The 26,396-nt window shown below is 40.7% G+C and overlaps 1 protein-coding gene across 1 annotated transcript in view; it reads right to left on the bottom strand.

Annotated features, from left to right (window-relative positions):
- The window catches only part of PRKCH (protein kinase C eta), a 233,539-nt gene that overhangs the window by 116,595 nt on the left and 90,548 nt on the right, over positions 1 to 26,396 (bottom strand). The gene's annotated exons all lie outside the window — the stretch shown is intronic.

Below are 26,396 nucleotides of genomic sequence, written 5' to 3'. Positions count from 1 at the left end.
TCTAATGTATAAGAAAGCATAATAGCTCAAATACTCTCCACATTGTTTCTTCTTTATTGAAGATACAAAATACCCCAGAACATCATCATGCTTCCTAGGGACCTTAGGACTCTTAATTTGTAAGGGTCGGACCTAAATGAACTCTGAGATTACCGACTGCTTAATTATACCTGGCTATCTTGGACCAGTGGCTCTGGCACAGACCATAGGTTCCCCAGGGTTCTAATGTTCCAGTATGAGATATCAACCTGGTCTTCTAGCTCCTATCCAGCTGTGTGGGGCCTCGGGGCCATTGACTGGCTATAAATACCAGTAGGTAACACAGATTTCTCATTATTCACCTTTCATTCTGCCATCCTCACAAATAGAAGGAGGGAACAGCAGCAGCACAATGAGGGTACTGGCCCAAAGCATCAGTCCCCAACACCATGTCCGGAATGGGCAGAAATTAACCCGGACTTGGGGCAAAGTTCCTTTTCCAACTTCACATTTTTAGAAGTAGTGGCTCCTAGTTTGAAGAATCAAAACTGCGCCCCATCTAAAAACAGTAAATTATTTCTTCCACATAATTATACTAGAACTTTTGCAATGTGTGCAGAGATTTGTGATTAATAAAAGATTACTTCTTCAATAAAGCTTTTCAATTAATCACTTCAATGCAAAGAAAACTTAAGGAGTAACACAAAAATAATCTGCTAATAAATTTCAAAACCTGGAAGAAATAGATTTCTGTGAAAACACAAATGGCCCAAACTAACTGAATAAGAGCTACATAAACCAAACAGGTGGATTTATTCAGAAAAAAAATTGGTAAGATTTTCTATGGACTGCCTCTTGAAAATCAGCCAGGCCCAGATGGTTTCATGGGTAAATTATTTGCAGCCTTTAAAAACAAGATGATATTAACATTTAAACCTGTTTCAGAATAGAGAAGCAAAGAAGCGCCCTGTTTTTTGAAGGGAACTATGTGATACAATTCTAGGACTAAAAGATATGATGGATATATCTGAAGATATATCAGAAAAAATAAATCGGGGGTTAGTAATCATTTTTCATGTCATGGACTCCTTAGCCTAGTGAAACTTACAGATCCCTTCTCAGAGTAAAGCTTTATAATCTTAAATAAATACACACACACACACACACACACACACACACATATATATATGATTACAAAGCAAATCAAGTAGCAAAACAATAAATTTTTAAGTGACATATATTAATACATATGCTTTTTTAAAGAAATTAAATATTGTGCACCTGGGTGGTTCAGTTGGTTAAATGTCTGCCTTTGGCTCAGGTCATGATCTCAGGATTCTGGGATCAAGCCCTGCATTGGGCTTTCTGCTCAGTGGGGAGTGTGCTTCTCCCATTATCTCTGTGCTCCACCCCCCTTTCTCCCTCAAATAAATAAATAAAATCTTCAAAAATAAAAAAAGAAATAAAATACTTAGTGCTGCACCTGGTCATGATTTTTTTAAAGATTTATTTATTCATTCATTCATTCATTCATTCATTCATTCATGATAGACATAGAGAGAGAGAGAGAGAGAGAGAGAGGCAGAGACACAAGCAGAGGGAGAAGCAGGCTCCATGCCAGGAGCCCGACGCGGAACTCGATCCCGGGACTCCAGGATCACGCCCTGGGCCAAAGGCAGGCACCAAACGGTTAAGCCACCCAGGGATCCCCAAAACCATAGATATTTAAAAACCGTCCAAAAATTCTAATGAGGGAAGACTTGTCCTACATGATAAAACAAAGTTACAGTGACTAAAACAGCATGCTATCACCTCAAGAAAAGTCCAAAACTAGGAATCAATTTTTCTTAAAGAGAACATAGTTCAAATTAATGGGAAATGAGCGATTATGAATAGCGTTTAGACAACTAGTTAGCCTTTTAGAAAATATCTTTATCTCACTCCTTATACCAAAATAACCTCAGGTAAATGTTAAGGAGGAAGTTATGGAAAAATAAGGGAAAAAATATATACTCCTAGGATGGGATAAGGGTAACAATACTCTAAAGCCATAGAAGACTCACAAACCTGCAATTTAAGGAATTTATTTTTTTAATGTTTGTAGATTTTTTAAAATATTGTATTTATTTTTCATGAGAAACACAGGCAGAGACAGAAGCAGAGGTAGAAGCAGGCTCCATGCAGGGAGCCCGATGTGGGACTCAATCCTGGGACCCCGAGATCACTCCCTGAACTGAAGGCAGACGCTCAACCACTAAGGCACGCAGGTACCCCCAATTTAAGGAATTTAAAGTTCTATTTGACAAAAAACACAGAAACCAGTGTGTTAAACCAGAAAGTTAAACACAACAAACGGGGGGGAAAGGGATTTGCAAAATATGACAAAGGGTTACTATTTATAATATGTAGAAATTAATAATAAAAAGGGATGAACAAACTAGTAAAAATGGGGCAGAGGAGGTGAACAGGCAATTTATAAAACTATAAATGCAGACAGACAATAAACATACCAGATGTCCAATCCTATCAAAGACGGACATATAAAAATCAGGAGGTAAATGACATTTTACTTAAATTGGTAGATGTTTATAAGGATTGCTAATGTGCCTATGCTTACAAGGGAATGGGGAAATAGGCACCTCCCCTCTGCTGGTAGGAGTTTAACTGGGCTCCAGTCCTGCTCTGCCACCTTCTGGCTGTGTCTACCCTGCAAAGCCTCAGTCTTCCCATCCATAAAACCAGGTAACGCTTTTTTTCTCATAGGTTTTTCCAAAGACTGAAAGAGGTATTGCAATGAAAGCGTTCAGCACAGAACGGAGCCCATGGTAGCATTTAACACATGCAGCTATTTCAAGAATATATATATTTTGAGACCAATTTGACAATACCTGTCAAAGCTGTAAATGTACATTTTTTTAAATTCAGCAATTCAACTTCTAGGATTGTTTTTTCTATAAAAATGCTAGGGAGAATATATGGTATAGAGATATCAATTGCTACTTTCTGCTTAACAGTAAAAATTAGGGTTTACATCAGAAACCTCAAGGAATGAAATGCAGAAATAGAGAAAATGAATTTGGTTAAGACACCAATACTTTCAGAGGCTCTGGCACAGTTAAAATTCTACCTGCTTCAGTTCTTATTTTGGGATGTGTATGTGTAAAACCTTTGGCAATTAGCCTAATTATTTTCATTCTCAGGTTTCCCATCTGTCTCAAGAAGATACTTATATCACTGTTCTCAGTTCTATGGGGATAGCAACATAATCAATATTCCTGAATTTCTTAAAATCCTGGATAAGGATCACACATGAACATAAGTCACTCTCTTATACAGCTCTCTTCTGCATTATTTCCAGAAGCCATTTAGTAATAACAAAAAGATCAGATTTTAATTTTCCTTTGCTGGGCAGATGATAAAATTTGGCCTAATGATCACATTATATCTAGCATATGTTATCACCAGCCTGAGACCTAGCTCAATACTAGCCAGTGCAAAATCTGTATTGAATTACTAAACACTTATCACATCTAGATGCAAATTAAATTTCCCCAGGGGTCTAATTATCAAGAATTTACTTTTTTTAAACCCTTAATACTATGAAGAGTGGTTAAAAGGTCAGCTCACTTGTATTTTTAATATTTCTTGAATTGAATCCTGCCCCCCCCCCCCCGCCCGCCCCCAACAGCTCTTGCCATAGTAATAACAGGACCGATGAATTTTCCAGGTGATTCCTTCTAGCCTGAAGGATTTAGGAAGAAACTACTTGCAGCTATCCACTGTGGTGGTCATCCCTTAATGCCTTCGCTCCTGCCTTCCACCCCTCCTGGAATGCTCTATCCTCTTTTTCTCCCCTCTGACTAGTTAAATTAGACTTATCCTATCTGTCTCAGAACCTAAGTGGCATCCCCCAAATCCTAAATCAAGGTGAAATGCCTCTCTCCTTCTTCCCAAAGCAATCTGGGACTGCACCTCAATCTTTTCCTAATCTCATAGCACTGGGAACGAGTTCACCTCTATATCCCAGATGTCTCAGAAGCCCCTCCTATGTGGTCCATTTTAACTAAACTTTCCTCTTCCCTCTTCTGTATTCTTTTGCTCAGGGGCCTCTTTTTGTTTAAAAAGCACAAAAACACACTCATACACACCTGGGAATTTGAAAGATGTTTGGTTAAGAAAACAGGGACTAGGGGTACCATGGCTTCAAATGACTTTCACTGTCACATTCTCTTGATAAGTACCCCAGACAGGAAAAAAGAGCTCTCAGATTGCACTCTGCCCAGGTACAGACTTGCCCTGCACTTTATAATCAGAGCACACAGGGAGGGGGTTTCCTCGCTGTTTGCACTGTCTCTTTTTTCCTTAGGACTCAGTTTCCTTAGGACTGAGTTAAAAGCACTTAAAAAAAAAAAAAAAAAGAAGACTATTTAATCCTTTTGTACCTTAAACCAACCCAAGCTTGGAGAAATTTTCCAGATCACATGTGCTTTGCTTTGTTTTGTTTTGTTTTCAAACACGTTAGGCAACCTTAACGTGCTTTGCAGCCAAAACTTGCATCACAACTTCTGTTTTCCTCCTGAGATGCTCAGTGTCTTTAAGTAAATAGGAAGCTGGCTCAGTGCCTAGCAGGGAAATTCACATTCCAGGCTCAGAGGTGGGCAGGCCTGGAGACCTGCTCTGTCTCACCAGAGTGAGTTTTGACAAGCCATCCCATCCATGGAGTGGAGAATAATTAGGCCAAATACAACAAACATGAACTCTTTTGAAATAAAATTCTATTTCATAAAATCTGATTGTCATCCCACACACTCTTTAGAACTTTTGAAGGCACAAATGACTGGGAGCCACGAAACCACTCCAAGGTTCATTTTCACTGCCAAAAGTCCTACTGGACTGCATGTGGTGAACCTGAGGCCTTGTGGGAGAGGGGCATCTCTCTGAAGTCTCTGTAAAGCTGCCTTAACTTTATCTCAAAACAGTAAGTGCTTCATCCTCTTTAGTCTTTCGTTCTATCTACCTGAAGCTAAGGTTTTCTATTCCAGCTGTAGAAACCAGTGATTTTAAAGTACTACTGAAAGCAGAGATCATGTCTCCTAATTTTCAAATGATTGCAACCAAATTAAATAGGAGACTGAAAGTCTACGGCATGGCACCTTTTAATATTCAGAATTAAGTAGGTATTTCCAGAATATAAAAGGCATAAAGGGAATAACTTTGATTCGGTGTAAAAATAAGAGTCAACTTTGTTAAGCTGAATTTGCTTCACAGCCAGGGCACAGCAGTTTACAAAGATCCATGGCGTGTCTGCAAGGGGCCAAGCTGAGGAAGCTGTATGGCCTTTCTATGCAACAGGCTGGACTGGGTGGTAGTTGAGGATGCAGGATCTGGAGCCTGGGCAGGAATTCTGCTTCCTGCCTTCCAAGCTAGGTGATCTTGGGCAAACTGTTGACTCTCCTATGTCTCCATTTCCTCCTTTGTAGAACAGGAAGCACAAGAGAACCTTCCTCAAAGGGCCACCTTAATGACTCCTTGAGTTAATAAGTGTAATATAATTAGAAAAGCACCTGACAGGTAGCAAGTGTTACATAATTGTGAAAGCTCTTCCTCCATACTACCATGGAGATCAAAGAACAGAAAGGATTTAATTTAATCACCTAATTGCCTAGAAATCAATACTTAGGGAACCATTCCCTTAAACACCGTGCCCAAGGTGTTTGACCTAACCAGCTAGTGTCAGAACTACCACTAGAAATCCTCCACTCTTGGTGTTATCCCAGGGCCTCATGGGTAACCTCACACTACTGTGTCCTTTATGAACATCAGGTCTCCTGGAATCCCTGGAAAGTAATACATTTTCTGGGGAGGAAACAGAAGCTAACAGGAAGGTTAAGTGAGGTCAAGCAGCTACTGATAAAAGTGGGGTCGCCAGACTCTGTTTACTATTGTGGAACATGGAGCAATGCTCTCCCACGTCTTTTTTTCCTTCTTCCTGAGATATTTGTTTTATCGTTTGTGCGCATGGGAGGGAAGAACTGGGAGAAAAACAAACAGGAAGACCTTAGAGCTAAGCAAGCTACTAGTCAAGAAAAAAAAAAAAAACCCAGAAAGTATTATGTTGTTTATCTCTCCAAAATATATACTGAAAGGTAACAAGATAAGGTCGCGAGAGAATCTTGCTTAATATCCTCAAACACACTGAATAGGCAACCATCTGATCACAAAACTCTGTGCACGAAGAATGATGCAGAAGAATTTAACATTAGATGATTCCTGTCTGAGACAATAAGGATATAAACAAAGAGAGATTAGGACATGGGTTACGCAAATACAGAACTCAATGAGTCTTTACGATAAGTACACACCACCAGTGGGTGAGAGCATTTAGAGGGTGTTGAGTGAAGAGAGAATCACAGCAGCTGTGTATCTAGTCCTCTGATGAATTAAGAATGACTTTATAAAGGGACTGAGCTTAGCAGTTGTTTGGAAAAGAGGAAGGAGAATTTGAGACACAGGACAGAGAGAAGGTTCCAGGACTTTATGCCAGCACCAGTGACAAAGGCTACAAAAAAAAGGTGTTAGCATTTTAAAAATTGCATGCAAAAGCCCCCAAATAACACTGAGTAGTACAGAATCTTCTGTTTTTGAAAAGTGCATACCACATGACTCATAGCTATTTTTAAATTCACAGAGAGTGATTAGACTCCGTGCATTAGGAGACCTGACTCTACAGGTACCATGCACAGGTGTTTATCAGGGTTTGGCTCCCTCTGAGGAAGCTCAGCCTGCATAAACACCTTCCATCATGCATCCTGTGGATGGCTATCATTGGCAAGAGGAAGAGAGAAAAATCATTTGTTCCTAGACTGCCTCTCTTGAGTGGCCCTCATGGCTCACAGCACTGTAAAAGCTGAGCACATTCTTACCCATCATCCCAGACTCCTCTGTCAGCAGAAAGGTGATCAGAACTAAGCTCCTAGATGTGCCCAAAGCTTCATCAAGAACAAGGGGGAAGGCCTTTCACTCCACTGTCACAAGGAGAGGGCACTGTCTCCCATCATATCTTCACCCTCTTCACCTCTGTTAAACAGGAGTACCACCAAAGTACAAACTCTCCCCTTTCCAATACTTGGAGAGAAGTACCTCAGCTCCAATAGCATCTGTCTCCTCTCACTCTACAATTTCCTCCAAAATCCTCTTCACCAGCTCTCTTCTCCCACCCAAGCTTTAAACTTGTATGTGTCCCAACACTCTTTGCACGCCATTCTGGTCTTTCTGGATGCTCATTCATCTCCTCAGAGACCTCCTATGTTCTCTTGATTTCTAACAATTGCCTATGTACTGAGGGCTCCCAAATCAACAGTTCTAGTTCTGGCTTCTAACTACACATTAAAAGATACTAAACATTTCTAAGTAGCTTCTCAGCAGCTCTCCAAGATATCCGCAAATAACCTTAAATTGACATTTGTAGGCTGAGCCCTCTTCCCTGCCTCTTCAACCCACTCTTTCTTAGATAATAGTATTGCTATCCTTGGAATCACCCAGAAAAAAACTAAAGATGTTTTCAGATCCTTTTTCTCCACCCACAACCAATCAACTGTCAAGTTCTACTAAACCTATTATGATCTGACTAGATCTGTCCCTCCCATATTCACTGGAGATAGATAGTTCATGCTACCTTCTTCTTCTCATCTAGACTGTGTACTAGTTTCCCAACTAGGCTCTCTGCATAAGGTTGCTCCCCTCTGTAATCCTTCCAGTTATGCATATGAAATACAGGAGGGATCATGTCATACCCTGCAGGGAGGCAGCTCCCCTGCTATAGTCTACGTAAATCTCCTGAATGAAAATTACAGTAGTTGTCCTAGTTGGACCATAGTAAGGTAAGGGGGTGGATTTTCCCCCAAAGGATTGTGTTCTCACTGTCCAATATCTGAGAGAAAGTCAAATCTTCAGGCAACAAAATGACTTTCAGTGGGACCTTAGTTAGGTGGGAGACAGACTCTTTCCCTTTGGTCCTCACTCTCTGGCGTCTGGACTTGAGACCCCAGGAATAATCTGTCTAGAAAGTTTTACAGAGACAGACTGAGGTAGGCTAAGAGTAAGCCCAGTCATGAAGGTACACAGATGGGTTCAACATCCCTTGTAAGGGAAGTCATCTAGTGCATATTATTCTACATATACTTCAGTTTCTGCCAGTAAGCCTGGTTTACATGCTCCAAGTAGACCTGAGCTCTGCCTTGAAGAGTGCATTAAAGAGGCTACCATGGTAGACAGAGGGCCTAGTGAAAAGTGAGAATCCCTAGAGAAACGTGAATCCTGGGACATAAGACCTGGGGATACAAAGTCTAGCCACTTCTCCCAGGTGGTAGTCCTCCGTGTTGTCAACCTGGGAGGCCAAGGAGTCCTTTCATCAAGAAGCAAGCAGATCTTACACTCCTCTATTAAATCTGTTCAGTAGACACCAATGTCAACAACCCTGACCCAACATCCAGGAAACCATCACATCTCCTCTTCCCTTTCATCCTACCACATGACTGGGCTTCTTCAGTGATCTCAAGGAATTGATGAAACATCCTCAAGGGGTAGAAAAACTGGAATAGTTATTCTCCAGCTGCCATCTGTCATTGGTTGATGGCTGTTTCAGGGGCAGGGGGCATTAATTCTTTAGAATTTCCAGCTTTTCTTTGTGCCCTGAGAAGAAATATGGAGGACATCCACAGTGTCTGTCCTAGAATGAATTTATACTTACTCTGGTCCTGCTTTCTTATTTATAGTTTGGTGCCATAAATACTTCTAAAAAGGTACTCTAAAATTCTTTGCAGAATAAAGTATAAATAGAAAATTCTATAATAATAATTTTCAACTATTATTGTGCCTACTCCTTCATGCATACATAATTTAATGACAGAAATTCCCTCTTGCTCCCTATTATCAAATGCAAGAATCTTGCAATTCCTTTCTGCAAAAATGGTATGAATTCCTACCCCGTTGCTGTGATTCTGGAAATACTTCATTTCCTTCACTCACATTGATTTCATCCATAAACAGAATTCTAATGGCCACTTCTTCATTCTTCAGTTTTTAAAATGAAAGTTAAACATTACTGAGTGGTTCATCACCACCAGGTTTCATCAGATTTGGATTGGATTATACAGAGGTAGGTCCTCATTATGCCTCTCACTGTTCTCCTATCTGGAAAATACCTCAAAAATGGCATTACCTTCAACTCCAAGCTTAAATTAGATTAAGTATCTTGGTTGTATGTGCTTTAAAATATAACCATTTTCCAATTATCTGGCGATTTTTCTTTTATCCTTCATTACTAAATTTAACTGGGGAACAAATGTTTCACCCATGGTATTTCCTGTTCCTCTAAGGACCTTTTTTGAGCTTAATGTAAGAAGACAATGAAGCCATAATGTGCAAAGAGCAATATGTGAAATGTATCTTTTTGCTCTTTTGTTGCTTTTGTAAGATAATATATGATCACTATAGAAAATGCAAATAGTACAGAAAACTATAAAGAAAAAACTTTCTCTTAAAAATCATCTTAAATCTCATTGTACAAAAAAAATCATTAAGTATTCTGGTGACCATGCCAAATATACACACCATTTAGGCATACAATAAGTGGGATGCCTGGGTGGTTCAGTGGTTGAGTGTCTGCCTTCGGCTCAGGGCGTCATCCCAGGGTCCTGGGATTGAGTCCTGCATCGGGTTCCCCGCGGGGAGCCTGCTTCTCCCTCTGCCTATGTCTCTGCCTGTCTGTTTCTCTCATGAATAAATAAAATCTTAAAAAAAAAAAAAGGACACACAATAAGTGATGGCATACTCTATGTGCTATTTTGCCAATACTTTTCACCCAAAACATCGTCTCATATCTTTTTTTTTTTTTAATTTTATTTATTCATGAGAGCATGAGAGACACAGAGAGACAGGCAGAGGGAGAAGCAGGCTCCCCGCGGGGAACCCAATGCTCCTAGATGCCACACAAGCATAGCCTTCCCTACTATCAACATCACTCACTAGAATGGTACCTTTCTGAACAAGGATAAACCTATGATGATACATCACACAATCACCCAAAGTTTATAGTTTACCTTAGGGTTCGTGCTTTTTTTTTTTTTTTTAAGATTTATTTATTTGACAGAAAGCACAAGCAAGGGGAGCGACAGGCAGAGGCAGAGGAAGAAGCAAGCTCCCTGCCAAGCAAGTAGCCCGACGCGGGGCTCCATCCCAGGACCCTGGGATCATGACCTGAGCCAAAGGCAGATGCTTAACCAACTGAGCCACCTAGGCGCTCCTTAAGGTTCCACCCCCAATGTTGTATATTGAATGCAAACAGATATGTAATAACATATATACATCATTATAATATCATGCAGAGTATTTTCACTGTCCTAAGAATTGTCTGTGCTCTACCTGTTTGTCCCCCCACCCTCTTCTACCACCACCTGTGGTAACATGGATCCTTCTTTCTGTCTGTTAATTTATTTATAGTTTTCCTTTTCCAGAATGCCACATAGCTGGAATCAGACAGTATATAGCCTTCTCGGATTGGCTTCTTTCACTTAACAGCATTCATTTAAGGCTCTGCCATGAGCCTTAATCACATCATTCCATGGTGTGATAGCTCATTTCTTCCTAGCACTGAATAATATTCCACCATCTGGATGTACCACAGCTTATTTTTCCCTTCACCTACTGAAGGACACCTTGGCTGCTTCTAAGTTTTGGCAGTTATGGATAAAGCTGCTACAAATATCTGCATGCAGGTTGTAGTGTGGACATAAGCCGTTCATAATTTTTAAAAGTTACTATTTGTTTTTATAGCAATTAATACTAGAGTTATCATTTAGTCATCCTATATTATAAAAAGGAAAATGAACATGCCGACTGGCTTAAAAGTAAGCTGATAGTATTAGCATATCATCCCCATAAAAGTTGGGTTTCCTGGTTGAAACCTCTGTGATTTTCTCATTCACTTGAGGCTCAGGGACTGATTTCTCCACCCCCACCCCTGCCCTGCCTCTAAGCTCAGGTTGATCTTCCTTCCTCACACAAAAAAATTCTTACACAAACAACCTGTCCATCCAAAATCTTTTCCAGATAAACATGTGTTTCCTGCTGAGGACTAAAAAGAACCCTGCCCCATAGCTTGGCTTATTCCATTTCCCTTTCAATTTTTTCCCCCTCTTTTCCACGAGTAGATTTCTGAGGTCTCTTCTAGGCTACCAACTTCTGATTTTATGATTTCAGAAAAACCTTGCAGGATATTAGCCATGAGGAATATGATGCCTCATCATTTCCTTCTCCAACTACATGGCTGGAATGAGAGCAATGCTGCCTCCCTCGTGCTGCTGACTCAACATGAGTTTTAAAACCATTGCACCACTGCTTGTTATAAGCAGCCTAATTCCAAACCTAGCGCCGAAGGTAAAACATCTTTATCACAAAACAAAATTTCCTGCAACATTAACACCAGGGCTGGGGCACCTGGGTGGTTCAGCGGTTGAGCATCTGCCTTTGGCTCAGGTGTGATCCCAGGGTCCTGGGATTGAGTCCTGCATCGGGTTCCCCACGGGGAGCCTGCTTCTCCCTCTGCCTATGTCTCTGCATCTCTCTGTGTGTCTCTCATAAATAAATAAAATCTTTATATATATGTGTGTGTATATATATATATTTTTAAAAAAAAAAAGCATTAACACCAGGGCTTTGAACCTCAGCCAGCATTTATGATAGTTTAAAAAAAAAAAAAAAAGGCAAGGAGACAGCTGCTTTAATCAAATGTCACTTATATGGTCACTTCCTGTCAGCAGCTGGCAATTTAGAATTTATATCTTGGCTATTAGGTTGGGTTTTCTGTTTGTTTGCTTTTTGACAATTACATTATGCCTTAAATTAAGAACAAGATAAAACTGAAAAGAGATGAAGAAATTAAACTTGGGGTTTTTTTTAAACAGTGTAAACAAAGACTTGGTATTGACAGAGATAGAAATCTCTGATGAAAGTACATTTTTTGATTAGCAATGAATCTGTCCTTTATGATCCCTGTGCTACTAGAAAGAAAACATTCTACTAGTCAAGGACAAAGAAGGATTCTCTTTCCTAAAAATCCATTCAAAGGGTTCTTTCTTGACTACCATGAATAACCCAGCCTATATTGTGAGTAGGAGTTCATATTTTCCTAGGAAAACCAGAGATGTATGTAAAAATACTTCAAATGGTTGACTAAAGTATGACAAATGCCTCCAACCCTGGGGGTATTTAGTACCAACTCAACACACCACACCAACAGAAGTCTGCATATTCTAATTTGAATGCAGAGGCTTACCATAATCTAGTAAATGTACAGTTTAAACACAAAACAGCTCAACAAACTGCTAGGGCCCCCACAAAATATTAAAGAACAGAGCTCTCAACCCTCAGCTGTCATTAATTCACAAATCACTTTGGGACAAGGCGGCATTCTATTTCACTTTGGCCATTATATAGCAGGCCATCTTTTGCAATGATATTGTCTTCAGTCCCCATGTAGGCTCTAAGGACACTCAAAACTCTTCCTTCCTTCTCCCACACACTCTTATTCAACCAACAGGTCTCCAACACTTATTAAGTGCCAGACATTGCAATGGGAATTAGGGGTACAATGGTGAACAGGGTATGGTAATGTCTTCAACTGAAAGTCTAATGTTGGAGAAAGATTATAAACAGCTGTTACTATGCATAGTACAAATTTCCATGGGAGAGTAGATGGGCAGGAGGAGTCTTACCCAGATGTGGGGAAATCAGAGATGGCCCCTCTTAAGAAGCAGAATAAAGCTATAACTTTCGGAACAAGTGAAGAAGAGGTGAGTTGGGAAAAATGTTGCAAGAAGAGGAAACCATATGTACCAATGTCCAGAGTTAAAACAATATACGGTTCAAGAAACTCCTAATATTTATCTCCTGACCTGGTCACTCTAACACCTAGAAGCTACCTTAACATCATCAAACCCTTACCAAAAGTCTACTATTTATCAGAGCCAGTAACACCACAGAAAAGGGGTAAGAGTGCTCCAAGAAGGTTCTTGAATGCTATGCTGGGGTCCAGGGAGAAACTACTGGAACTCCCATTTGTTTGTTTCTCATACTCTTCAATTCTGTGATACTTCATAGTAATTATAATGTACACAGTACTACATATATATTACATTTATATGAAAGCATACATATATTTGGGGTGCATGCTCAACTATATTGTTTGTAGACCCCTGCATGATCAAAAAGTTTAGAGGCCACTGATCTAGATGGATTTACATTCTAATAGGAGAAACAAGCTACACAGAGATGAAAGGCACCAAGGCTAAGTGCTATCTATAAGTGTTAGGGGAAGAAAGGACAAGAAAAGATACCTGAGGGTTGGGGTTGTCAGGGAAAGCTCCATGGCAGAGATGGCATTTAATTTAGGCCTTGATGGTGGAATAGATATCAGACCAAATGAAGTAGAGAGATTAGGAGAGGACATTCTATCTGAAAAGAATTCCATAGGCCCAGGTATATGGGTGTTGGGAAGCAACAAGAAAACCACTTTCTGGGGGATCTCTGGTGGCTCAGCGGTTTGGCGCCTGCCTTTGACTCAGGGCATGATCCTGGAGTCCCAGGATCAAGTCCCACATCGGGCTCCCTGCATGGAGCCTGCTTCTCCCTCTGCCTGTGTTTCTGCCTTTCTCTGTGTTTTCTCATGAATAAATAAAATCTTAAAAAAAAGAAAAAAAGAAAACCACTTTCTCTAACACAAAGGGTTCCTACTGAGTAACAGGACAGATAGATGATGGGGACGCTGGAGTGGACAAAACATGGGCAGGAGAGTGGGCATCTCCAGTATCAGGCCAAGAAATCATACTTTATATTGCTAGAAGCAAGAACCCTGGTATAGTCACGAATTCCGTCTATGCCTAGTGGCGGGCCTTCTGTGGAAATGGAAAAAGCTGAGCTAAACGCAGTGAAGTTTTTTTCTAATTCTTAAGAGTCTATGTTAGTACTGAAAATAGGTTTTAAGAATGAGGGCAAAAGAAAGATATTTCAGAAAATTGAGATAGCTCACCACCAAATGCCTTCACTAAATAAGCTTTTAAAGTATTTACTAAAAAAAAAAAAGAATAAATAAGTAAAAATAAAAATAAAAACAAAAACAAAAAAAGAAACAAAAATAAAGTATTTATTCTTTTTTTTTTTTTTTAAGATTGTATTTATTTGAGAGAGAGAACATGAGCAGGAGTAGGGTGGGGTTTGGGGTGGGAGGGGCAGAGGGGAAAGAGAAGCAGAGTCCCTGCTGGGCAAGGAGTCGAGTATGGGGTTGGATGCCAGGCCCCTGGGATCATGATCTGAGCCAAAGGCTGACACTCAATAGACTGAGCCTACCCAGGCACCCCTTAAAACATATACTTTGAAGGGTAGGAAAATGATCCTCTAAGGAAGGTCTGAGCAACAGAAGAAAATGATGTGTAAAAAAAAAAAAAAAAAGATAAACATTTAGGTAAATGTTTACATTTACCTAATGTAAATGTAAACAAACAATGAAATAAATAATCATATCTAGTTAATGGACCTTCAAAAGAAAAATAAAGACATCTAAAATATCAACCAACTATATATAAACCAGGAGGAAGGTGAGTAGAGAGAAAGCATTCTAAGATCCTTATTTGCTCATTAGGATCTTAGACCAGTTTTCAAAGTGGTAGTACCATTTTGCATTCCTACCAATAACATGAAAAGTTCCAGTGTTCCATGGTCTCATGAACATTTAGTGTAGTCAGTCTTTTCAATATTAGCCAACCTAGTGGTATCCTATTGTGGTTTAAATTTGCATTTTTCTACTGCCTAAAAATGTTAAGCATGTTTTCATGTGCTTATTCGCCATAAATATTTCTTTTTTTGAAAAAATATCTGTTCAAATACTTTGCCCATTTTTTTAAAGTTGTCTTCCATTTGTACCATAACTTTCTGATAATAGCTGTTCATTTTTGGAAAGAAGTTAGCAACTGTTGTTTACTATTAAGAAAAGAAACATATTCCTCTACTATTCATTCCATGGGATTCACCTGAAAACTCTCACCAAGACTGTGTCCAAACTGAAGAATACAAAGAAAGTTTCAGAAAGGTTATGGTTCATTTTTACCTTTTATATATACATACTGGTGGGGAAGGAGAGGTAGGTGTCAAGAAATAGCAACAGTTATGTTTTAAAATTCCATACATATAGTATTTTTCTGGCCAACAAGCATAGGAAACCATATTTTTGCCAAGCTTTTTTTTTTTTAAAGATTTTATTTATTTATTCATGATAGTCACAGAGAGAGAGAGAGGCAGAGAGACACAGGCAGAGGGAGAAGCAGGCTCCATGCACTGGGAGCCCGATGTGGGATTCGATCCCGGGTCTCCAGGATCGCGCCCTGGGCCAAAGGCAGGCGCCAAACCGCTGCGCCACCCAGGGATCCCTTGCCAAGCTTTTTATACCATCTTTAGCTGAGTAAGATAATCCAATTAAATTTCAATATTATAAAATTTTAATAAAATAATCCAAATTACTCTGATTCTACTTCATTTCCATTTATAATTCCTAGCACATACCACAGAGATGTTCTTTTCTGGCCTCTCTAGAGTGGGTCTTGGTTAACATCACTGTCAAGTTCTTTTTTAAGTGAAATACATTTGGTTTTAGCAAGTGCCATTACAATCAGTCAACTATGCCAAGATCCACAGAGACACATTATTCCAGGATTCCCCAAGGCTCTGAGACCATCAACAATGGGTGTGGCTGCTCACCTTCTTCATTTGATAGTAGTATCCTTAGCTGTTCTACAAATTAAAAAAAGTCCTGAAATCCACCTTTGATCACAAGATTAAAAACAGTGAATACAGGCATGCCTTCTACCTGTAAAGCATTTATCAACCGTCAGCATTTGCCCTTGAAAAACAGTGCAGACTCAGTTCTATAGGTTTCTATTTGAATTGTTGCCCAAAGCTTACAAATTAGTTCCCTAATGTGACATAGTAACTGAGGAAATGGGCGTAAAGAGCCTCAATGCTCTTTCTGGCCTTCGAAGTCTACTTTTTGTTTCCTATTTGTACTGGATGAGAAGATAGCTGGTTTCACTTGATCGGTGAGGAATGCAGCTTTTCACGTTCCCCCTCTTCTCCACATTGACTGAAAATTGAATGTAAAACTTTAGGACTTCCCTATAACAATTAAGAGATGATTCCTTCTTGCTTTGATTTTGCTTCCGTCAAGAACTACTTTTAACCTTTGACCTTGAACATGCAACAGGAGATAAGGAGGGGGAGTTGTAAACAATAGCATTCAGAATTCTTTCAACCATCTGTGCAAAAAAGGGAAAACTACTGTTATTGAAAGTTTCATTCACCTCCTCTTTGAAAAAGAGGGATTTTAAAGAGATATTTGGGGAACAGACTAGCTAGAAAAACAACTTTTTTTTTTAACGTTTATAGGCAATAATTGAATCTCAGAATCAGACCAATGAGGAATGTTTTCTGTAATCAATGACACAGAAATTTTCACTTTTCCCAAAACAAGCGGTCCCACTAACACAAGTGAAGCATTTTGGGGTGTTGACCTGACAGGTTAATGCTTGATTTGTAGACATAAAGTGGATCAATTCTCAAGTGACCTATTTTGGTTAAGAGCCTACAACAAATAGTTGTGGCCTCAAATCAGAGAATAAACAGGCTTGGTAACTCGCAGCATCTGGTGTAGACTGGTGACAAGGTGGGGATTTAGAGAGGAGAGCCTTGTCTCTGAACCTGTGGGTGCCCACATTTCCGCATTACAAACTGTCCCTAATCTGCTTTGGTAAACTGCATTCCTGAAGTAATAACTCATGAGAGATGAAAGAGTCGAATTTCCTCAAACAAAACTCTCCACGTTTTCTTCTAGTTGTAGGAGAGAGTTCCTCTGTGAACACAAGAATGGGTACTTTAACTTCATCTTCTAAGTAGAGGTAAAAGACTGAACCGAAAAACTATTTTTATAGGCTCTAGCTTTCTACTGAAAACTATATAAATCATAGTAACAGGCAACTTTCTTTTTCCAGTCTTTGCGGTGAACTCTAAACAAAACAAGTCTTTACGGGAGGCCTCTTGGACTTCCTTGGGGCAAAATTACCATCTAAGACGATAAAGGAATTACCCTGGATCAAAGGGTTATTAAGAAGAGACACCTTTGATGAGAACATTCTTAGCAAGGCTGTTTGCCCAGGCATGTGAAAGAGCTAGCATCCTGGCTTCAGCAATGACCAGGGTCAGCACCAACAGAAAGCTTTATTCTAGATCCTGTCTCTGGTGGCTTGAGCACTGGGTTTTTTATTAATAAAGAAGGAAATCACAGCTCTGATTTTTTTTTAATATTTTCATTGAAGGCAGTGGCAAAAGCATTGCATAACAGAGACTGTGACAGCTTGGCGGTGTATGTAGGGCACACGCGCTCCAAACAGGCAGGGACATGAATACATTCCTCCCTGTGAAAAAGCCAAGTGAAACTGTCCCAGGATGCATCTTGATCTGCCTTCCACTGACCTGGAACTCAAGTGTGTGATCCACGCTCTCTACAAAAAGGAGTATGTACTTATTACCCTAGATGCAGAAAGCCATGCCGTTGGTTAAGAAGGTGGATGGAGTTGGGGACAAGGACAGTAGAGCTGAAGTTGCCTGAGACCAAGAAGCACACAGCCACTTATTCCCAACCTCATCATAAGCCCAGCCTTTTGCTGAAGGCCCTTTCGAGCCCGGACCAACATCCCCTTCCAGGCTTACCACCCCTTCAACACAGACCTATCTACTCAGTGCTCTTCCTCCAGACTCTGACCGGGTCACTTCGCTCACCAGGAATGACTTCTTGTCTTCCTATACCCAATCCTCAAAAAAGTGCTTCCTCACCAGAAGCTGCCTGCAGATTCCTCCTGCAGGCGGCCTCTCTTTTCCTTCTTCATTAGGAAAAGAAGAGGTTCTAATGCTCCTCCATCTGCAGCACCTTCACAATCTTGCATAATTATTCAATTGCCTGGGTACTTTTGCCCTCTATCTCAAGTAGAATGAATTTCTTAGTGCAAGATTTTGTAGTTTTATATACTCCCAGGATCTCTCATAATGAACATCTAACACCCATTAGTGATATCCTTGCAGATTACACTCATACGCAACTGAAAATTATAAAATGCAAGTTAAAGATCCCTGGTTCCCATTTCTGAGTGTCTAGGATGCAATGGTTCAATGGGACTATCTGCTTCTCAAAGGCCATATCCTCGTGACAGCTGTATTGTAATGGCCTGGCCACAGAATAATTTTTGAGTATTACTATAAGCTCCAACACTATATACATAAATTTGGGCAACTTCATTCTTATTAAATATTTTTAGCAGACACTATTCTAAATTAAATCAGAATATCTGGAGTGGGGACCAAGAATCTGCATTTTAAGCACTAAGAACCAGTACCCTAGCAGGAAGGGCACATAAATAGTTAAAATACAAAAGCAATAGTTGCCTTCTCTCTAGTCCACATGTCTATGGTGCTATAAGGCCAGAGGAGGGAGTCTGGCTGGTGCTGAGGAATCAGGAGTGCATTCAGAGGAGGTGATGGCTGAACTGAAACTACAGCCTGAGCGGCAGTGTACCAGGGTACTGGAGAAGAAGAAGAAATACCCAGGGGAAGTCTTTTTGAGTCATTCACACTCAGCCACGCTCCTACTTAAAAAACATTCATGTGGCTGCCTTCAGGCCACAGGGCATACTGGCACACCTGCAGCTAGTCCTGCGCCAACCAAAACCTTATCGCACTCATCCATCCCTGGCTGGTCCTGGGGTCCATGCCTGCCCTAATCTCTGCCTTCCTCTTCCCTCCTTACTCTCTCACCCTACTCCCAACTAAAAGGACTTCAGGACTTGCCTTATTGACCCTTATTCAAGTCAGGGTTTGACTGTTCTCCTAATAGTATCCCCAGCACCAACATCAAAAGTCTTATCACATAGACTCACATTTACCTGTTTAGACTGTGAACTAGGGGTGTGGCAGGAATGAATCCCCAGTGCCCAGTATGTAAGTAGCAATAAATTAGTGAATGGATTAAATCATGCTCACATGAAGAAGTTAACAGAAGTATAAAGAGCTTGCCAGATTCAGGTACCTATGAGTAGTTTAGTACTGCTAAGCCACAGTGAGTTATGAATGACTAGTAGGAGAGGAGATTTTAAAAGAAGGTTAATGCCAAACCTACATGGGAAGGAGAGTGACCTTCACAGATCATAGAAAGGCACTGGAAGGTTTCATATAGAGGAGCAGTGTTACAAGATTCCCTAAGTTCTCTCAAGAGAAGACCAAGAGAAACCTAGGCCACAGAGCTGCTTCATCATGATTACATGGAGAAGACACATAAGAATGATGTATGCATGATAAAGGTCAGAATATCTTCCACAAGTTCTAGCTATGAAACCTATTAACCTTATAGTATTTATTTATTTAGTTAGTTAGTTAGTTTTTATTTATTTATGATAGTCACACACAGAGAGAGAGGCAGAGACACAGGCAGAGGGAGAAGCAGGCTCCATGCACCGGGAGCCCGACGTGGGATTCGATCCCGGGTCTCCAGGATCGCGCCCTGGGCCAAAGGCAGGCGCTAAACCGCTGCGCCACCCGGGGATCCCAACCTTATAGTATTTAGTTTTCATATCCCTAAAACTGGTTGCATATTTTGATGATGATAAAAGGTGACAAAAGGGCAGAGATCAGGAAATGCAGCCACTTATTAGGGCACTGGGGCAAGGGGTGGGGGAAAGATACAGCATCCTGGGAGGCTATTCCCTTTTCAAAACACACCAACTATGTCCCTGGGTCCCTCCTAAAACCACCGACTAGATATTATCTACTGAAAATTAGTCCACACCAGAGATTGAAGTCAGTCAAACTGATTTAACACATGCAAAGAGTAGAATTTCTTTTTCCAAATATTCTTACAGCAAGCTTCTCCATCACAAGCCAGAGAATGTTGCAGGAGGTCTCCAGTTGCTTACCCTAGTTCAAACCCAAGTTGTCCTCCTGAGCTCCCATCTTCCAATCCATGGAGGCAGTGACAAGAGAGAGGAGGAGGATGGAGGGGTGTTGCAACAGGCTCTTACACCTCTGTAGGACTCCTGAAGCTTTGCTGGTAATGGGTTTTTCAGAAGGGTTGGAGATCTACAGATGGACATTTAGATAAAATGGGTGCTGTTCACTCCTGTGTTCCCAAGGCTAACTGTAGTGATCACGTGATCTTTGGGGGAAATGAAACATTTTTCTAAGTGAAAGAGACCATCGCAGGCAGTGAAACAGATTGTTAGGACAAGGGGTAGGTCCTCAAGTTAGGTACAAGCTCTCCATCAATTTAATACTAGACTCCAGCTCATGGGGTGAGAGTGAGTTTGCTGGACAGATGAAAGCTAAGCCCTCCAGGCAGCCAGTTCTCTCCCTCCCTGCCTGAGCCACACATCTTCCCACAGGTGAGAGTGACTCACTGAGCGGTATTGTTCTTTATACTAACTGACACCCACGTACCTGGGGTACAGAGTCTGCCTGTGGGACAGGCTTCCATAACACCTTCATCAGCCTGGACTCATGAGCAAAATATAGGAGTGGCACGTGCCAAGCACCCAGAAACACCCCCACCCCAACCGATGCTGAGAGTGGCAAGGGAGAGGAGACCACATGGGGCTTCTTCTCCAAGGAGAGGTAAGGTCATTCACACATGTGTATACAGAAGCACACTTTACTCTCTAAGTACAAAGGGCAGACAGGTAAAAATCCATCCAATGACTTTAAAACAACTATGGTCCAAACGGATTCAGCTGGAGTCTGGGTGGAAGAGGCTGCAGGCACTAGCCCATGTTTCCAGCCCTCCATGAGCAAAGCCAGTTGTGCTGAGTCTCATGGAAGCTAGGATTCACACAGCAAAGGTGAGTTCCATCACTGGGCTGACAGTCACAAGCCTTCAGCTCGTGTGTCTGACAAAACAGGACAAACTGCAGTAGCTAAATCCCAGGAGTTAGGTCAACAGCACCCAAGCATCTCTCTTCCCTTAGTCTAACATCCAAGTACACCAACAAAGCATACCTACATACATGTACAAAACCGTTCAGTGTATATTTAGATTCAAAATACCTGTGGATTTGTCTAATTTGGTTTTTTTTTTTTTTTTTTTTTTTTTTTTTTGCTTTGTTTATAACTAGGCTTACAAATGACAACCTACCCCTCTGGGATGACAGTAGGTCAGAACTCCACACCAGTTCCTCAAACAGTAAAGGCCAGGAACCCTGCATAGAGTTCTAGTGGAGTTCAATCTCACTTCTAAAACATTAGTTCTTCTTAAAAAATCAGTTTTATTTATTGTACTGAACTGGTCCTTAACCAGGTGTGATTTTGCACCTACCTACATTTGGCAATGTCTGGAGACATTTTCCGTTGTTGCAACTGAGGTGGGGTGAGGTTTGCTAGTAGCACCTAGAGTGTAGAGATTAGGGATGTTGCTAAACATCCTACAACACACAGCACAGCCCCCATGACAAAAGTTATCCAACCCAAAATGTCAATCCTGCTGGTTAAGAAACCCTGCAGTATTTAGATTCTGTCAATTTCATTTGGGGGGGGAAAAAGTATTTTGTTGCTTAAAAATAAGTTTGAAAACTTCTGCTCTAAGACACCTGCCTGGACCCAAACTATTCAACAACATGATAAAGCCTCTTTTGTATTGGCTTCAAAGTCCTAAGATAGTACAGATTTTCACATCAGACATTTGCTTTTAAATTCCTATAATAGGTCTAGCTGCTATAAAGAGTGAAGGCCCTTTTTTTTTTTTTTTTCTACTAAACCCTGGGAGGGAATCAAGGAGCTCTAGCCACCTAGTAGGACCTAATGCAAGCCTCCCACTGTGCTGGTGTAGAATCTAAATAACTTCAACCAGAACAGGGAAGATCAGATGGTTGGTCCTGAGGGTTGGTCCTGATGGGAAGCCACGGGTGTTGGCTCCATAGAGATCAGCTCTCCATCAGTCAGGCAGAGAGCCAGAAGTTAAATATATTGCTTCTTTTAGGAAGGAAAGTGAACAATGGCCTCTTCATTTGAAACCACAATGGGAATTTAGGAAGGGGCAGAGCATAATTCCCAGGATAGAAAATGGCTTGGGCTCCAGCATTACAGTCACTGGTCCTGTGGGACAGACCAAGAGATGCTCAGCCACTGCTGGTGAACTCTCTGATTACTAATTCTTATGCAAAACCAAGGGGCAAAGTGGTACCTTTTGATACCAAGCAAAGGGATAATCCCGATTCTCAGGTCAAAGGAATAAATACAGTTGTCTCTTCTATCATGAAGGCTTCCTGATATTCTGAGGGTCTCTTGGGTGTCTCTCAGCAAACCAAAGTGATAGCCCACACTTAGGCTAATCCTTTAGATACAAAGATAGAACCCACATGACACATCATGCATGGCTCCCTCTCTCTAAGCCCTGCTTCATCTTCCATCCCCCTCTCTCCCCTAAGGCCAGCAGGCCTTCTCCCAGGAGGCACCCCAGGCCCCTTGTGCGCTAATCATTACATGTCATGCTGAACTATTGTTTATGTGACCACCTTCCTCTCCAGGCCGTGAGTTTTTTCAAAGTAGCCTGTGTCCTACTGCCTGGCACACCAGGGACTTAATATTTAATGAACAGATGAATGACCTTGACCTGTCAAACATGCAACATGCTCCAAAGTATGACCTCCCCAAACCCTATAGAGCAGGCCAAACTCTCCCGTACACTGTACGTGCAGCTTGCAGTGTGTGAATGTAACTGCAGAACTCGCTTCAGTAAACACAGCTAAGGAACAGGATAGACCTGTGCAGATGTTAGATCTCTCTCCAGGAACCATTCCATATGTAAAACAATTGGAGGGTGGAGAAATTCAATAAACAGCTGCCCTTTGAGGTGGCAAAAGACACACTCTCCCTTTTCAAGTGTAATCAGCAGGTCGGATGACCTTGCCTCAACCCTTTCAGCAGAGAAACAATCCTGGTGTGGCTTCCTCATCAGTCCTTAGAAGCACACACACACACACACACAGCCCTCACAGACAATAATTGCAAACACAAACACACTCTCAACCTAGATGCTTTCATTTAGACTATAGAGTCTTAGAAGATAAAGACTGAGGGGGCGCCCGGGTAGCTCAATCAGTTGAGCATCTGACTCTTGATTTCGGCTCAGGACATGATCTCAGGGTTGTGAGACTGAGCCCCACCTCAGGCTCCATGCTCAGTGGGGAGTCTGATTTATGTTCTCTCTCTCCCTCTGCACACATGCATGCTCTCGCTCTCTTTCTCTCTCTAAAATAAATAAATCTTCTTTAAAAATTACACTATTTTTTCCTTTTCTTTTCAATAAAACTGGCTTACTGGGACCATTCCCAAACTGGGACTGAACACCTTATAAGGGAAGATCACTCCACAGGTACCATCTCAGAGTACAAAATATGTCGACATATACACAATTAGTATTTAGATACTTCTGGATATTTTTTAATCCAACTAAAGACTTCACAGAATTCATCAAATTTTGGCATTAAGTACATTAGTAATCCCAGGAGACGTGGCATCAAAATAGGTGCACTTATACAAGACTCTGGGAAATGTAGTAAAGGCCTTGATAATCAACCTAGGGTTAGAAACCACTAAGCCAACCCATGTAAAGAGTTTCTTCCACTATGCTGTACTAACAACCCTGAAAATAAGGCTCTTTTGGTTCAACTGATAATGAGAGATCAGGAAAGACTGCCAAAAGGAAGATGCTAATAGGGGTTCTATTCGGTAAAACCATCTGGGGTACAGACAACAGGGAGGAAGTTCTTTCAAAGAAGTCTACTCTGAGGACCAGTCTTGCCTTGAGAGACTGAAATCGCAATCACTGACTAGTGAAGGGGCTTAAATCTACATCCTATACTGGACCCCAGCCCTTCCTTTTCAGGTATGAGGAATACTGAAAGGGAAAAGACAGGAGAAAGAATTTCAGAGCCCCAGTGTGGAGCCCTCATAAAGGTCATATAGAACTAGGCCTTTTTGATTTTCTAAGTGTAGTGGGATGTTGGGTGGGGACCTTCCTCTTATCCCAGACTGTAGCTGAGGACAAAAGGCACTAAGTAGCCATAATCTAAATTCTGAAAGCCCCCTCCCATCAGGGCTTTCTGGAGAGAGTACCTCTACTCCCCAATGCACCAGTTCTGCACCACTCCCCTAGTCAGAACAAATCTAAAGAGTAAGAGGACGTCAGCATTAGAGAGGTGTGCAAGTCTGAGGAGAGAGACTGGAGCTGAGGAGAGAGACTCCAAGAAAATCACTCTTCAGGGACAGGCAAGGAGAAGAAAAGGAGAGGAAAGGGAGATGGGAAGGACGGTAGGGAATGCTGGATCTCAAGATAACACTTCACACTCCTTGAAGGGGGATCAAAAGGTACAAACTTCCAGTTGTAAAATAATTAAGTTATGGAAATGTAATAAAATAGTGACAAAAGTTAATACTGCTTTGCATATTTGGAAGTGGCTAAGAGAGTAGATCTTAAAAGCTTTTATCATAAAAAAAATTTTTTTTTCTAACTATGTTGGTGACATGTTAACTAGACTTATCACAGTGATTATTTCACAACATATACTAATATCATACCATTTCATTGTACATCTGAAACTATTCTCATGTTATATGTCAATTACTCCTTAAAAAAAGAAAAGACTTCACCCTCTTCCTCACTCCAAGCAGCTAGGCCATAGCTGGGGGAGGTGAACTAAGGAGTATAACTGAATATGACTAAAGTTTTCAAAATAAACAGGATTCAATCTAAAACACTAATATAAGATTACCCATCAGCTGACAAATAGACAAAATGTGGTATTTACATACGGTGGAATATTATTCAGCCTTAAAAAGGAAGGCAGTTCTGACACATGCTACACCATGGATGAACCTTGAGGCCATCAGGTTAAGTGACACAAGACAGTCACAAAAGAACAATACGGTATGATTCCACTCATATAAGATACCCAAAGTAGTCAGATTTAGAGAGACAGAAAGAAGGGTGGCTGAATGTGGGAGAGGGGGGATGGTAATATATTATTTATTGCACAGAGTTTAGATTTTGTAAGACTTCTATTCAGTTTCAAAAAGAGTTCTGGAGATGGATGGTGATGGTGGTTGCACACATAATAATGCAAATATAATAAATACCACTGAACTATACACTTAAAACAGTTAAGATGGTAATTTTTCATGTAATGTGTATTTTATCACATGAATGTGTATTTTATCACATTTTATCACAAGGCTCCATGAACCTTGAGGTTTTCCAGTCTGTCTAGAACTTAAACATACTGAAAGTATTGATGGATATGTTAATTAACTAGGTGGTGGAAATCTTTCCATAATGTTTATGTGTATCAAATCACTATGATGCACACTTTAAATATCTTGCAATTTTGTCTAATGTACTTCAATAAAGCTGAAAAAAATTGAAGGTAACAGGAAAGTTACAGAATTGGCTCTATATAGTGTAAAGGAATCCACTACCCAAGGGGAAAGAAGATTTTACATACCATTATCTAAAGAAAGTGCCATTAAAATAATTCCTGTAAACACCCCCAGCAAGAATCCTCATTAAATGGATTCCATATCCTCATCTTTTAATAGCTAATCCTATCCCCTAGCTCTCCTTCTAGCTATAAATAAAAGTCTGGATGAAGCTTCTTCCAAAAATACCATTTCTGACATGATGACTTAATATCAAAGTCAGAAGGATAGAGGTTCTGCAGATGCTTATTAAAATGGGAAATGATAGGAACTACCTCCCCTTCCACCTTCTCTTGGCCTCACTTTATACCCTCACATCCCAGCATGTTGAGTGGGTAGAGTACACTGCTACACAACAGAACGTTAACTTCAAATTGTTCTTGCTTTAGTTGGAGAGACAAAGCATGTAGGTGGAGAAATGCGCAAGTTTCAAGCTTGGGTGTCCAGGAGAAGAGAAGTAGTAATGACAGAAATGGAGTAAGCAGAAGGGATTGATAGGAGAGGAAAATGATGACTGGGGTTGGAGCCCTAGGTGTTTGAAAGATACCACAGAACCAGGGTTCATGGGAAGAAATGAACTCAAAGATAATAAAAGGTAAAAGGTAATTTCCTCTTCTCTCTGAAGAGGAAAAGCTTATAAGGATGAGTGCCCACTTTTAAGACCTAGAATGAGGAATACAGGCCTGTTAAAGACATAAAGACAAAGAGATGGAGCAGGATCAGATTAGCATAGCACCTCACAGAGTAGGAATGCTTTTTGTCATCATATTCAACATTTCTTATTCAACAAAATGCGGGAATAGAAA

This window comes from Canis lupus, chromosome 8 (genome assembly GCF_011100685.1).
Source record: "Canis lupus familiaris isolate Mischka breed German Shepherd chromosome 8, alternate assembly UU_Cfam_GSD_1.0, whole genome shotgun sequence".
Classification (NCBI taxonomy): domain Eukaryota; kingdom Metazoa; phylum Chordata; class Mammalia; order Carnivora; family Canidae; genus Canis; species Canis lupus.
The sequence above is the reverse complement of the archived record's forward strand: the minus strand, read 5'-3'. Positions and strand labels throughout refer to the sequence as shown.